At 39.8% G+C, this 13,814-nt stretch overlaps 1 protein-coding gene across 9 annotated transcripts in view; it reads left to right on the forward strand.

Annotated features, from left to right (window-relative positions):
- The first annotated feature begins 452 nt into the window (after positions 1–452).
- gramd1bb (GRAM domain containing 1Bb) overlaps positions 453–13,814 on the forward strand; it is a 217,938-nt gene continuing 204,576 nt past the window's right edge. For 3 of the 9 annotated variants that reach the window (XM_037540026.1, XM_037540037.1, XM_037540030.1), the window contains exon 1: positions 456–791. The gene's annotated coding sequence lies outside the window, so the exon portion shown is untranslated. Of the gene's footprint in view, positions 792–13,814 lie in introns of all 9 variants that reach the window. The other 6 variants (XM_037540022.1, XM_037540027.1, XM_037540029.1 and 3 more) reach the window with 5 other exon arrangements.

Here is a 13,814-nt window from a genome sequence, read left to right on the forward strand (position 1 = left end):
CCACTGTAGGATGTGAGTAGACTTGTTTGCAACAGAAGTAGTGATGGTTCTGTGTTGGCCAGAGTACATTTTCAAGCTAACACACTGACTCACAACGATTTGTTTGTTTGTATTTGTTTTAATGTTAGTGATTTTGCTCAGTGAACAGATGGATGGCATAACACTGATGAAGACTTTTGCACAGCACTGTGCATATTTACTGCTTAGGTGCAAAAATATGCACATGTGAACAAGCAACACACCTGTTCAGGTTTATTCTAATGGCACGAGCAGAAAAAAACAGGCAGACAGTTCTCTTGTGTGTGTGTGTGTGTGTGTGTGTGTGTGTGTGTGTGTGTGTAGGAGGGAGGGAGCGAGTGAGTGAGCACATGGGGAGAGAGAGAGAGGGAGCAGGCGGGAGTGTGTATGTGTGTGTGTTTGTGTGTGAGGCGGGTTGGAGCTGGAGTAAGACTCGGAGCGACAGGAGGCAGGAAGCACAGCGAAGAGGGAAGTGGACAGCTCCGTCTACAAACCAGGAATTTGGGAGAAATCCAGCATGAGGAATTCCCATGCTGAGAGAGAGAAAGAGAGATAGAAAGAGAGTAAAAGGAAAAAGAGTGAGAGAAGCCAGAGGGAGAGATAAAGGGGGAGAAGAGAGAGTGAAGGAACGTGGTGTGCTCAGGAGGAGAGGAAAGAGGATTTCTGTTTTTTTTCTTTAAGTGTTCAGTGAGCAGATGGCAGAGTGAAGTGATGCTCCACTCCATCCTGTTTCTCACTGCCGCGTTCCGCTTGCCCACCACACACCACTCAAGGTAACAGAGTCTCTTCACACTCGTTTACTCTGTTTTACTTTCATCCGGGCGGAGTGTGTGTGTGTGTGTGTGTGTGTGTGCATGGCTGACAGCTGCTTTTCTCACATGAGTTCATTTGTTTGTGGCTGCTGCTACGTGTGTGTGTGTGTGTGTGTGTGTGTGTGTGTGTGTGTGTGTGTGTGTGTGTGTGTGTGTGTGTGTGTGTCAGGAGACCAATTGCTAGGTGTGAATGAGATAGAAAAAGTGAAAGAGGACAGAGGGAGAGTAAGAGAGTGAGACAGAGAAAGAGAGAAATGTAAAGTGAAAGAGAAAGACAGAAGGGAAAGAGAAAAGGAGGAGAGAGAGCAAGAGAGAGAGTGAAGAAAGAAAGTGAGAGAATGAAAAAGAGGAGAGAGAGAGAAAGTGAGAGTTATAAGAAAGAGATAGAAGGAGGAGAGAGAAGAGAATGGAGGAGAAAGAAAGAGAAAAGGAGAGGAGAGACAGGGTGAGAAACAAAGACAGCCAGAGAGAGAGAGAAAGAAGAATGAGAAGAGAGAATGAGAGTCTGAAAAAAGAGGTGTGATAGAGAGAGAGCACGCGCGGAAGAAGGGAAAGGAGAGAAAGAGAGAGACACAGGCAGAGAGGAAGAGAGAGAGAAGAGAGAGAAAGAAGAGACTATCTTACTGTAAGGGAATGGCACTGCTAATGTGACGGTGGGCTTGATTTTGTGTATGAAAGCGAGAGAGAGAGAGAGAGAGAGAGAGAGAGAGAGAGAGAGAAAGAGAGCGAGAGAGAGTCACTGTAAGCAGTGTGAGACAGTAGAAGCTGCTCTGTGTGGTGATCAGGGCTGACATCAGTTCCAGGCTCTATATTTAACCAGCTGTATTACAATTATTACAGCAGCTCTTGTGCGATCGACGCTGTGGGCTCCAGGGCTCTGCTGGTCAGTTCAGTAGCTGCTCATGTGTGTCCTTTACTCAGTCAGTGTCCTAACTACTGAACTAGAGAGGCGATAACAGGTTCTGAGCCGTCTAAAGAAAAGTCAGCATTGTTTAGGCAATAAATAACTGTAGTAAACTGTAAAATAATGGACATTTCCTTGAATTTATATAGATTTTCTGTTATTTAACAGAATTTACAACCTATGTGGTGTTCTGTTTTAGACAGAATTTAGCAGTAAATTTATGGAAAATATGCTCTCTCTCTCTCTCTCTCTCTCTCTCTCTCTCTCTCTCTCTCTCGCTCTCTCTCTTTCTCTCTCTTTCTCTCTCTATCTCTCTCTGATCTGTAGACAATGTATTAATGAGTGTCCCCTAAAGGCGAGGAAAAAAAGAGGGGGCACTAAAACTAAAAATAAACTGTCTTCTTTGTGTTCCCCCTTTCCCTTCAAACGATCGTGCTGCTGTGCCATCCACTCTTAAAAGTGAATTATTTAAGGGCTCTTTAGTAAACAAAACATTTTTTTATAGAACCATGAACACTTGATTTTGAACCTTTGCATGATTAAAGGGTTCTTTTCACAGTGAAATCATTCTTCAGATTGAAGGAGAATGTGTTGTAGATGGTTCTATAAAGAACCTTTTTGAAAATGGTTCTATATGGCACCAAAAAGGCTTTCAGTATCAAGCCTGTAACAATAGAACATTTTTGGTAAATAGAACCATTTTCAGCACATTCTAAAGAAACTTTTAATGATGCCAGGATGCCTTCAATCAAGCAAAGGGGTTCTTTTCTCCCTTTAATAACCTCTTTCTTATCCACACGTCCATCCACAGAAGTGGAATTCATAAACACAGCCATATGCCTTAATGGAACTACAGCGATGCACTGTATTTCCGTCCATCGCTTGGAGTTTATCCTTATGCTTGAAATCGCAGGGTTATTACATACTAAGGCTTATTATTTAGTAACTACAGGTCCTACAGACTGGCTGAGGTATTCTTAAGTTATAGAAGTGTATAATAAAACTTTGGGCCCGCCAATGGGCCTCGGCCATTAACCTGCCTCCTGGGCTCACCTTAAAGAAATTGCACCTCTCACTCCGCAGAGATATTACTGCTTACAGCGTGAAATTACAGTGGCGGCAGCCAGCCTGGATTGCGGCGCCGCACAGGCCCAGCGGCAACAGCAGTCTCACACCTGCTTCACAGCACTGTGGGCCTTTATATTTGTGTCAAACATCTGACAGTAAGAGTGCTGAGTCCGCTTCTCTGTGTTCAGCATGAAGGAACTGGTACACACATGAGGTAGAAGTGGTCCTTGAACTTGATGTGTGCATGCTTCGTCCACAAATTGCATTCTTTTTCAATTCCTAATATGGGTGAATGTAAAATGGACTTTTTCTGTAGAACAATGGGCTTTTGGTCATATTCCATTGCACATTTTCACAGCAAATATTTCTCAAGTTGTATGTATAAGTCATCAAATTCACACTCTTAGTGAAAGCTAGCTCGGCTAATTCAGCCTCAGCATGGCGGAGTTAGTTTTAACACAGTTTTACAGCTGGGCCTCCCAAAGTAAACAATGGGGGGAAGCCCATATCCCCCATTTAAGAACAAAACAGTTCATTTTGGGAAGCACTTTGCAAGATTAATCAGATTAATCAGAAGTGTACTATGGATATCATAGTGTTTTACCGTTATATCTTTGACTGATCATATTTCACGTAATGCAGATTTTCTTTAACACGTTTAGCTTGGAACGCTGGTTCAAACAGCAAAGCATTGCATAATTCTCCAGACTTTTTAGTCACCATTACAACTAACCCCTCGGTCTGTTCCAGTTAACCTAAACTATGTGGCACTTTCTGTGAATAGAGTCTATTGTGGAACTCTTTAATAATTACTTTTTTTTCCCTCATTTTTTTATTCATCACAGTAAGGGCTTAACCTTCAGAAAATGATTTAATTTATTAATATTTTCCCATCTCATGCCATCAAATTAGATACTCTATCAGCTGCTTTTTTCCTGAAATGTGCAGCATTTTTAGCAAATCTGTTGCCAATTTTTCTTTGAGTTCTTTGAGTGTTTGTGGTTCCATATGGAACCATTTTCTTTACTTAAGAACCCTTGAAGAATTCATTTTTGAGATATTTTGAGGTACAGCGGCATTCGAAGGGAAAGGGGAAACACGAAGAAGACATTTTATTTTTAGTTTTATTACCCCCTCTTTCTTTTCCTCTCCTTTAGGGTATGTTTATTAATGCATTGTCTACAGATCAGAGAGAAAGAGAGAGACAGCGATAACAATGTACACTGAAAATTTCTGTTTAATTACAATTAGCCTGTATTTCAAAAAACTGCATATTTTCTGTACATTTACTGCTAAATTCCATCTAAAAACAGAACAGAGGTTGGAAATTCCGTAAAAAATGGAAAATATATGTAAATTTAAGAAAATGTCCATTATTTTACAGTATAGTACAGTTCATGACTGTCTGAACACTGCTGACTTTTCTTAAGACGACTCAGATCCAATTATCTCTGCTCTAGTTCAGCAGTGAGGACACTGACCAAGTAAAGGACACACATGAGCAGCTCCTGAACTGACCTGTAGAGCCCTGGAGCCCAGAGCATTGATCGCACTAGAGCTGCTGTAATAAGTGTAATACCGCTGGTTAAATAAAGAACCATCTTTAGTGGTTTAGTGGGGCGTAGTTTGCATATAGGAAGAACCAGCACTGGTTGTGTGCCAGTTTCACATGAGGACAGATGAAAATCCATTCTGTAAAGGTAGCAACAGTAGATGTGATACCAAGTATTTGTTGGCATAACATGGACAGATCAATTGAGTTCAAACTCATGGTCTCAGAGCAGGTCCAGCTCCTGAGTGAGCAAGCAGAGGTAACAATGGCAGATCAGTGGATGAACAGAGTGGAACCGGTCACTGGATACATCTCAGTATGGAAGCGTCAACTGTCACTTCATAGGCTGATCCTGGATCAGCACTGCTGCTCTTTGAATTTGTGCGAATGCTGTCCCAATGATTTGGTTTTGAGCTTTTTTATGCACATGCCTTTGGCTCCAACCACTGTGTTTAAAGCCCAAAGAGAGCGATTAACAAGAAATAATCCATTCACTTGACTTCTCCCTCCTGGCGTTTTTAATCACGGAAAGAATGTGGGCCGGTTTGGCTCTGAATCTTTCTGGACTAGAACTGCTTTTCCAAGCCCATCAGCACAAACTCTGATGAACATAGCAGTATGGTTTGGATAATTTGTATTAGGGTAAAAAGAGCCGAAAAAACAAAATGTAAAAATAACCTGTTACTACACTCCTTTTGACCCTGTATGCACACTCATTACAGACCCACAAAACACATGGAGCTTCACAAAATAGCCCCAGTGGGACTAACTAGCCATTAGCGGGGCTTAAGCAAGTGTGAGCTTCTCTTGCTGTTGGGACTGCACTTTCCATACAGTGTTTTTGTTTTTTTTTCATTAAGTATCAAATAATATGAGAGGAAAAGCACTGGAAACATGTGCTTACTGTGTAACTCATCTGTATGGTTCAAACTCAACATTAGGTTATTTTTGTCACTCATTTGCTGTGCAGTGTTTGAATCTGTGGGCTGTTTTGTGATGCTTTCGATCGATTGTGTGCTCCACGCTGCTGTGGAGTCCAGGCTGTGATTTATAGCACACAGTAAATGATGGTGGTTTTGACCTAGCGCTTGGGAGACGGCGGCAATGGAGGAGCATGAGGCAAGCATCCAATTACAGAGTGTAGAAAAGACGGGTGTGACCTCGCTGTGTAGACACATTACCAATTGAGGGAATGAAGTTCGAAAAAGGAGCGAATGTTTCAAAGTCCAAAGGTCAGGCAGTGATATAACTATTGGCAGTGTAGATGGGGGGCACTCGCACTCTGGCCTATAGTGCAAGGAGGCCCAGTTATGTCTCTATTGGACACCTTAGATTTCAACTAATACAATTAACATCTGTAACTAATGGCTAGCTGGGGTAGCTTAATAATACCTAGCCTACATTAGAGCACCAGCTTGATTGAGACATAGCAATAACAAGTGAATTAGCAAATCAAATTGCCATTTTTTGGAGGATGGTGAACAGGAAAGCTCCCAAAGCAGCCTCTTAACAGGCCAGGGGAGGAATAGTTACTACTTTCCACTAGCAGGTGCTGGTGGAAGGTACAGGTTCTTGGCTGGTACTTAAAACCTCTGGTCTAGAGCCAAGACAGCAGCTTAAATCACCATTGGATCCTAGCCTACTTAATGATGTGAGCTGCTTCTAGCTAAATTAGATAAAACCGAATTAAAAAAAATAGTACAAGGACTTATACATGGTCCCTAAGTACTTTCGGATGATAAAAACATAAACGTGGTGTGAATCTTGGTATGATAGATCCTCCAGTTGTAAAAATAAACCCAGCAAGTCGGGTTTCTTTGGAGCAATGCCACAGAAGTTTGGAAGTTTTCAAAGTTTAGAGAAATTAAATCTGAAGTTCTATACAAATTAAAGGCCAGGAACTGAGGAGTGCAGTGCGTAGTTCTTTATTTCTTATGTCAGTGTAAATTAAAAATAGTTCAAAAAGGTCCTGGAACTGGAACTGACTATGGCTTTTTCCATGACCAGCACCTTGATGGATGAAAGTTGAGAATGAACCAGTGATGGTCACTCACTCTAGCACAGTGGTCACCAACCCTCCTCTTGCAGATGCACTTTCCTACAGATTGTAGTTCCAACCTGCTCCCTCCTTAATTTACAGTAATGCGTCAAGCAATCAAAGACTTCTGAAGAAGTTAATCAGCTGGAATATTTTCTAGCCCAGTACACAGCAATGCAGGCACCCTGTGCACAGTTTTTCATAGTGTGCTGTGCATTGACGTTTCTGTCCTGTCTAATCTTTCATTTCTTCTATGCTTCATCCTCATGCTTCAGTGTTTCCTTCCTTATTCTTTACTCTTCTACTTGTCCACTCACTCGACATCTTGCTCCAGACATCTCTCCCTTCCTCTGGACATCTTTATTTTTGACAGGGTGAAGTGTAGTGAAGAGAATTCTGCTTTTACACCTTTATTTGTGGTGCATCTGTTTTGAGGGCTGAAGTCCATCCTGAACGTAATAAGGCACTGCAAACATACAGGGCCACTCAAATGTTTGGACATCGCTGAAAGGATGTAATTAGAAGACCTTTTCAGCAAAAGGCTTGTGTTTCTAAGACAAGTATGAATAGTGATGTCAATGCCTATGTGTGAACTTACTTCCAGAGCGAAACCTTTCATGTAAAAATAGCAAGTAGTTTTCAGCAGCCAACAAGTTCTCAGCATATTCACATGTTCTTCAACTCTGTCGGAAAAGCAAATCAGGTACACTTTGAAGGATCTAAAATACATTTTGATTTAAGACTTTCATGATCACGGCATAGTTCCACATGTCTTATATGTTAGCGCCGCATTAATCTGTAGTAGTGCTGGCTGAAGCCCAGCTGCAACGTGCTGTATGTCGCTATGAAATAATCCTGTCAGAAGCCCTTTCATTCAAATACAGCTATTAAATGGCTTTAAATCAATACCTTAAGCACCTTTTGGCATGATACACTTGACGCAGTCATGGATAAATCAATAAGCAGCAAACTAACAAAAGCAACAGCAAAGTGGAAAACTCCAGCTCCCTTTAAGAACCTCCAATGTACCAAGAATCCATGAGCTGTTTGAACAAGAGTGAGAAGCTAATCATAGAGGAGATGCACCATCAACAGTATATATGATATATATGATAGTAGTCATAGGTAGGCCAGGATGGACCTGGGCCTGTTCAAATTGTTCACAGGCCTAACCCATCAAAAGGAGATAGAATATTTATTAAGGCAGATTTTTTAGATAATGCGATTTGATTTCACTTCTCTGAGTGCTGCTATTGTATTATGGCCAATCAAATCATTGCGCGCCTTGTTGTCTCGGTGCTCCAACCACTGCTTAACAGTCATTGCTATCCGTCATTGACTTGAGCCTTCAGTTCATTATCAATGTGCCAGTGCTTGAACTAAAGGCTCCAGTTGTGTTTAACAGTGATTTTCCATCCTGTTTGTTGAGTATGTTATTTTCTATCCATCGAAAGCCAAACACAATTTTAAAAAATATCGTTGTCATTGATATTCTACAAAGACTGACATGGGTAGTCTTGTGAAGTAATGTCCAACATTCACAAGTCATCACAAGTCACAATGGACTATAAATATTTTTCATGCACACCACAGCAATATGCTTTTCCCTAGAATGATTAGGTTTAGGTACTTTTTAAAGTTGTTTTTCCTTGTTTTTGCCAATTAAAGCTGTTTGATTTTATTTTAGTCATGTCATTTTCTTTGGAGCCACTTGCTGTGGCAGTATGCTTTAGCCTAGTATGATTAGTTGTATGTGTTTTTTCTCTACTTCTCTGTACATTTCAGATGTTTTCTTTTGTTTTTTTTTTAACATAGATATGTTGTCCTTATTGGGCAAAAATGCCTGTGGTGAGTGGATACATGCTTTATAGCAAAGGGTGTTTCAGTATGGGCTGTGTTTATGTAAATCCAGGTTTATGGTTGATTTCTGTTGTCGTGTATCACCACATGGTGGGTGTTTGAAAGTATCAAATTAGCCTACCTGATCATTTATTTCTGCCTATGATTCTGATATATACACTTATTGATTGGAACATGCAGCCACTGCTGTTGCATTCACTCTGTGTGGAAACCAAGTGATTTCATCATTCGTAAAAATAAATAATGTTAATGAATTATCATTCTGATCAAGCTTTTTGATCAATGTTGTCCACTGATAAAACTATAACAACACACATTGCTTTTTAAATCATTTTTTAAAAATTATGTAAGGTCACCTTTAATCACGATTAACACTACCCACAACAATGCAATTAATCGTGATTAATTATTTTGACAATCGACAGCTTTTGTTATTTCATCATTTTCATAATTTTGATCTTCTAGAATGTGAGTAGGTGTGTCCAAACTCTTGACTCTCTCTCTCTCTCTCTCTCTCTCTCTCTCTCTCTCTCTCTCTCTCTTTTGCTGCTGCCAGGTTAAGTGTGTAATGTGGTCTCTTGGAGCTTCTGTGAGCACATGCTTGAATTAACTCTATAGGGCAGAAAGGTTGGCCCCTGTACTCTGTGAAGGGTCCTTCAGGTTAACGCTGGTGACCTTCTCCTCCACCTGGTAAATCTGAGGCCATTAGCAGTCGGCTACGAAGCATGACATTATGTGAGACAACTCATTCCATGATTCACTGTACAGTGTGTCATTGGTCTGTTGCTCCAAACTGCCTGTCAGCTCAATTAAAAGAACTACTGTGCATATCTGTAGTGATTACTGTGCTAATACAGTGGCTCTAAACACTTCTTATCACTGTAATAGTCTTCTAGATCAGGCTGAAGTGGCAACACTGCTCAACTGACTCTGCAGAGGGTGTACCCATTATGTTTAAATACAGTATTTTGATTGCTGTAAAATCACAGTCTAAATGCATCAGCCTAAATTGCATTGATATTGAAATGTTACCATTGATAAGTACATAAAAATATTCAATACTGTATGTGATCATTTCTTGTCCAAAATGTATACAGTACATGTAATACAGTATGATGTAACTAAATCAAAAAGATCTATAGCATTTTTATGAAATATAATAACAATAATAATGTTATTAATGATTAATTTTAATTATATGAAATGAACTATCTATATTATATGAACAAGATCTATTTATATATCTATCTGTTTATCTATATAGAGTCATATGCAAACATTTGAACACCTACAATCGAATTGCATGTTTTGTTGATTTTCTAAGTGAAATCTTCAAATATGGAATTATGCTATGAATTTTGGTGCGCAATTTTTAATTATTTGCTGTGTTTATAATATTGGAAAGAGTTTAAATATGTTTTAAAAAGTCTTGAAGATGCAGTGCTGTGAAAAGGTATTTGCCCCTCTCCTGATTTCTTCCATTTTGCTAGTTTGTCACACTTAAATGTTTTACATCATTCAACTAATTTAATATAAGAGATGGTCAATGTGGGTAAACACAAAATGTGACTATGAAAAGAACATTCCATTTACTTTTTCACCCATGTGAAAAAGTAATCGCCCCCACCCCAGTAACAACTGCAATCAATCGGTTGCAACAACTTGCAGTGAGTCTTTTACATCATTGGGGAGAAATTTTGGCCCACTTTTATTTTCAGTATTATTTTAATTATGGCTATTTTGGAGGGTTTTCAAGCATGAACTGACCATTTAAGGTCTTGAGATGGGATGCAGGTCAGGACTTTGACTCGGCCACTCCAAAACCTGAACTTTGTTCCTTTGGATCTTTGTCCTGCTCTATAACCCAGCTGCACTTGGGCTTTAGGTCACAAACTCTTTACGGACAATCTCCCTCAGGAGTTTGTGAAAGGGAGCAGAATTCCTGGTTCCATCAATTATGACAAGTCGTCCAGGTGAGGTCACCATAGACTTGCAAGGCTAGACATGATCTCATGATAAGACAACTCACAATACATCCATGAGTTAGTGAAGGGTTAGTTGTTTGCGGACAGTGTTGGCCAGTGCACCGACACTCCTTACTTTGAGAACAAGAAGTTGGTTTAAATGAAAAATTTCGTATTCAGACTTGAATCAGATTCCATGTACTTTGCGGTTTAGACTTAGAAACTCATAAATCAAAATCATGTGAATCAACTAAATTGGCCAAACAAATCTGCACTTGCCTGTGTGAATATAAAGTTTTAGTGTCTCAGCCTCTTTTTTTTGGTTTTCTTTCTTTATTAAGGAGGACAGTGCCAAGGTCAGTTCAGAAGGCCACTGGTTTGTGTAAACTTGACTTTCTGAATGTGGCTGCTGTCGTCTTTGCATACACAGGGTTTAACCTAAATTAAATGCTCACTGAAAAAACTCCACTTCGTATCTGTGCTGAAGCTACAGAAGCCTGGAATTCAGATCATGCCTTTTCAAAGCTGTATATGAAACAATGCATACATTTCTGCTAGGAATGCACACTGTATCACTCCTTTATGCTGAAAGGTCTAAGTGTAGCAAATCTATTTATGGATCTCAAACTAGCTGTTGTTTTTTGCACACAGGATTGATGACTGCTGCACAGTCATCACCAGTTTGTCTGCTGAATAATAACACCTTGTGGTCAGTCAGATGCTCCATGACTCTTGCTGGGCTTGGCTGAGGCAGATGCCCAGTGCTTTGAGCATATCTCGGCACTGTGCTAGGCCAGGATGTGTGATTTCTTCTATTTTTGCTAGTTTGATACACTTAAATATTTTAGATCAACTGATGTTAATATACTGCGATGGACTGGCGACCTGTCCAGGGTGTATCCTGCCTTCTGCCCGATGACTGCTGGGATAGGCTCCAGCACCCCCCCCTGACAGAGAAGCGGCTTAGAAAATGGATGGATGGATGGATTTTAACATAAGATAAAGTCAATCGCACAACGTAGCGAGAATCTTAAATTATTGCTCCTTTTATTGAACTTAAAGTTTTATTCAAAACCTATATCACCCCTGTGAAAAAATAATTGCCCCCCTAAATCTGGTTGTGCCACCCTTGGCAGTAACAACTTGAAGATTTGCAAAATTAATAATAAGTGCTCTTATTAAACGAATCGCCAATAGATTAATAATAAGTGCACTTATTAAACAAATTTCCAAAAAATGCCAAATACTTTAATGACGTTCCAACCAAAAAGCAAAAGCTAATTTAGCTTTAGTTTGCAGCTAATCCAGCCAAAGTTTTAGTAAAACTAGCTAGCAAGCATTCATTACAGAAAAATCTGAATCATTACAGAACTGAACGACTGTATGCAGTAAATGAGATATTTTAAAGAAAGAGGCAAAACTAGCAATGGCTAATTTAGCTTTTTTTGTTAGCTGGGTTGGGCTGAATTTTAGTAAATTGCAGATTCATTTCAAACTTAGTAAATCTTCAGCTGGGTTAGTTATTATGCTAGCTAGCAAACCTTTAGACTGAAAGACGATACAAAGCGCTATATACGGTAAATGAGGTGCTTAAAGGAAAGAAGCAAAACTGGCAACCGCTTATTTAGCTGTGGTTGTCAGCTAATCTAGCTGATGTCTCAGATCATGTTTCTTTAAAAAGCTGAGATGCTAAATGCAGTAAATGTGGTATTTAAAGGAAAATGGCAAAATTAGCAATAATTTAGCTATAAGTGTTAGTTTTAGTAAATTACAGATCACATCCCCACAAAGTTTGGCTAGGTCAGCTACTATGCTAACTAGCAAACCTTCATTCAGAAAACATTCAGTCTAAAGGACAGAACTGAAGTAATAAATGCAGTGTTTTAATGAAAGAGTGAAAAGCAGCTATAGCTAATTTAGCTTTAGTTAGCTTATCTAGCCAAAGTTGTGTTACATTGCAGATCACTTTCGACTGGAACTTGCTAAAACTTAAGATGGATTAGCTGTTATGCTACCTACCAAACAGACAAACTACAGACTTGCTAATCACTTCGGCTTGTTTTGCTCCTCTATTTTAAGCACTGTATTACCATAATTAGCATTTCACATCTGTCTTTCTGATTGAAGGTTTTCCATGTTCCTGAACATCTCTGATTACAAGAGGATAGTAGGCCACTGTCGGTCCACTCATGGCAATGCTGTCGGCTGGATGAGTGTGGGTTGGTGTGTGAAGTTATATTTTATGATTTTCCCCTTAGCTGCTGGAGCTTGTGAATGTTTTTGGCAGCTGGTCATGGTCAAGTGTTCCTGACCTGAAACAAGCTGTGTGAGACATCTGGAACAGTGTGACATGGTAGCTTTTATTTCAGTGACAAATAAGGCTGTGATAATTTTATCTTATCTTTGTCAGTCATCCAGCACGAATGCTGTGTCTTCAGAGCACAAACTCATTGTCTTCTTCCGACCATTTTAAAAGACTTCACTAGGACATTGTGACCCAGGATTGACAGAGAGCAGTAAGGAGGGAGAAAGAGAGGGAAAATAATGTCTTTCTCCACCAATCAGGTTTCATACCAGTAAGCAAAGCAACCGTGGATGTCCAAAATGTGTTTAAAATAGTTCATCAGTTGGGGACATGTTACGAGCGTCAATAGACATCCAAAATCCATTCCAAAAAGTCACTCAAATGGTGACCAGTTAATAGTGTCCATAGACATCCAAAATCCATCAGTCAGTTCATTGGTGACCTGTTAATAATGTACCGGGGAGCGAGAAGGCAGACGCATGTGCTGAGATAAGCGACTTTTATTAAGGGCAAATCCAGGGTCATGGTCGATACAGTCCAGGTTCAAATGGCCAATTCAGAGAGCAGGAGGGAGAGACATGACAAAGAATACAGAAATCCAAATGCTGAACCGAACAAGCTAAACAAACACATCAAACATCAAACAATCAGCACAATCAAACAGGCTTACAAACAAAGACCAACAAAAACTAGGGGCAAACACAGGGCCTAAAGAATCACAGGGATGATGAGGGACAGGTGGGAAACAGGTGAAATGAATCAGGGGCAGAGTCACTAAACAAGAAGGCTGGACCAAAAAAAAAAAACAAAGCAAACAGGTGGACTATTAAAAGGTAAACAAAAAGCACATGGGGGAGTGGGAGGAGCCAAGCATGACAAATAACATCAATAGATGTCCAATATCGGTTTAAAAAGTTAGTTCATTGGTGACCTGTTAATAATGTCAATGGATGTTTTATTATAATGCAATAATAATGATGAGGATCATGATAATAACAGCACCAGTACCACTGCTTCTAGCCTACTGCTACTACTACTATAACTACTACTACTACAACTAATAATAATAATAATAACAATAATAATAATAATAATCATCATCATCATCATCATAATCATCATCATAATAATCATAATAATCATCATAATAATAATCAGAAGAAGGTAGTGACCGAAAGAACGAGATTGCGGATACAAGCGGCAGAAATTAGCTTTCTCCGCCGGGTCGCCGGACTCTCCCTTAGAGATAGGGTGAGAAGATCAGCGATTCGGGAGAGGCTCGGAGTAGAGCTG

The sequence above is a fragment of the Pygocentrus nattereri genome, chromosome 7 (assembly GCF_015220715.1).
Source record: "Pygocentrus nattereri isolate fPygNat1 chromosome 7, fPygNat1.pri, whole genome shotgun sequence".
NCBI lineage: Eukaryota > Metazoa > Chordata > Actinopteri > Characiformes > Serrasalmidae > Pygocentrus > Pygocentrus nattereri.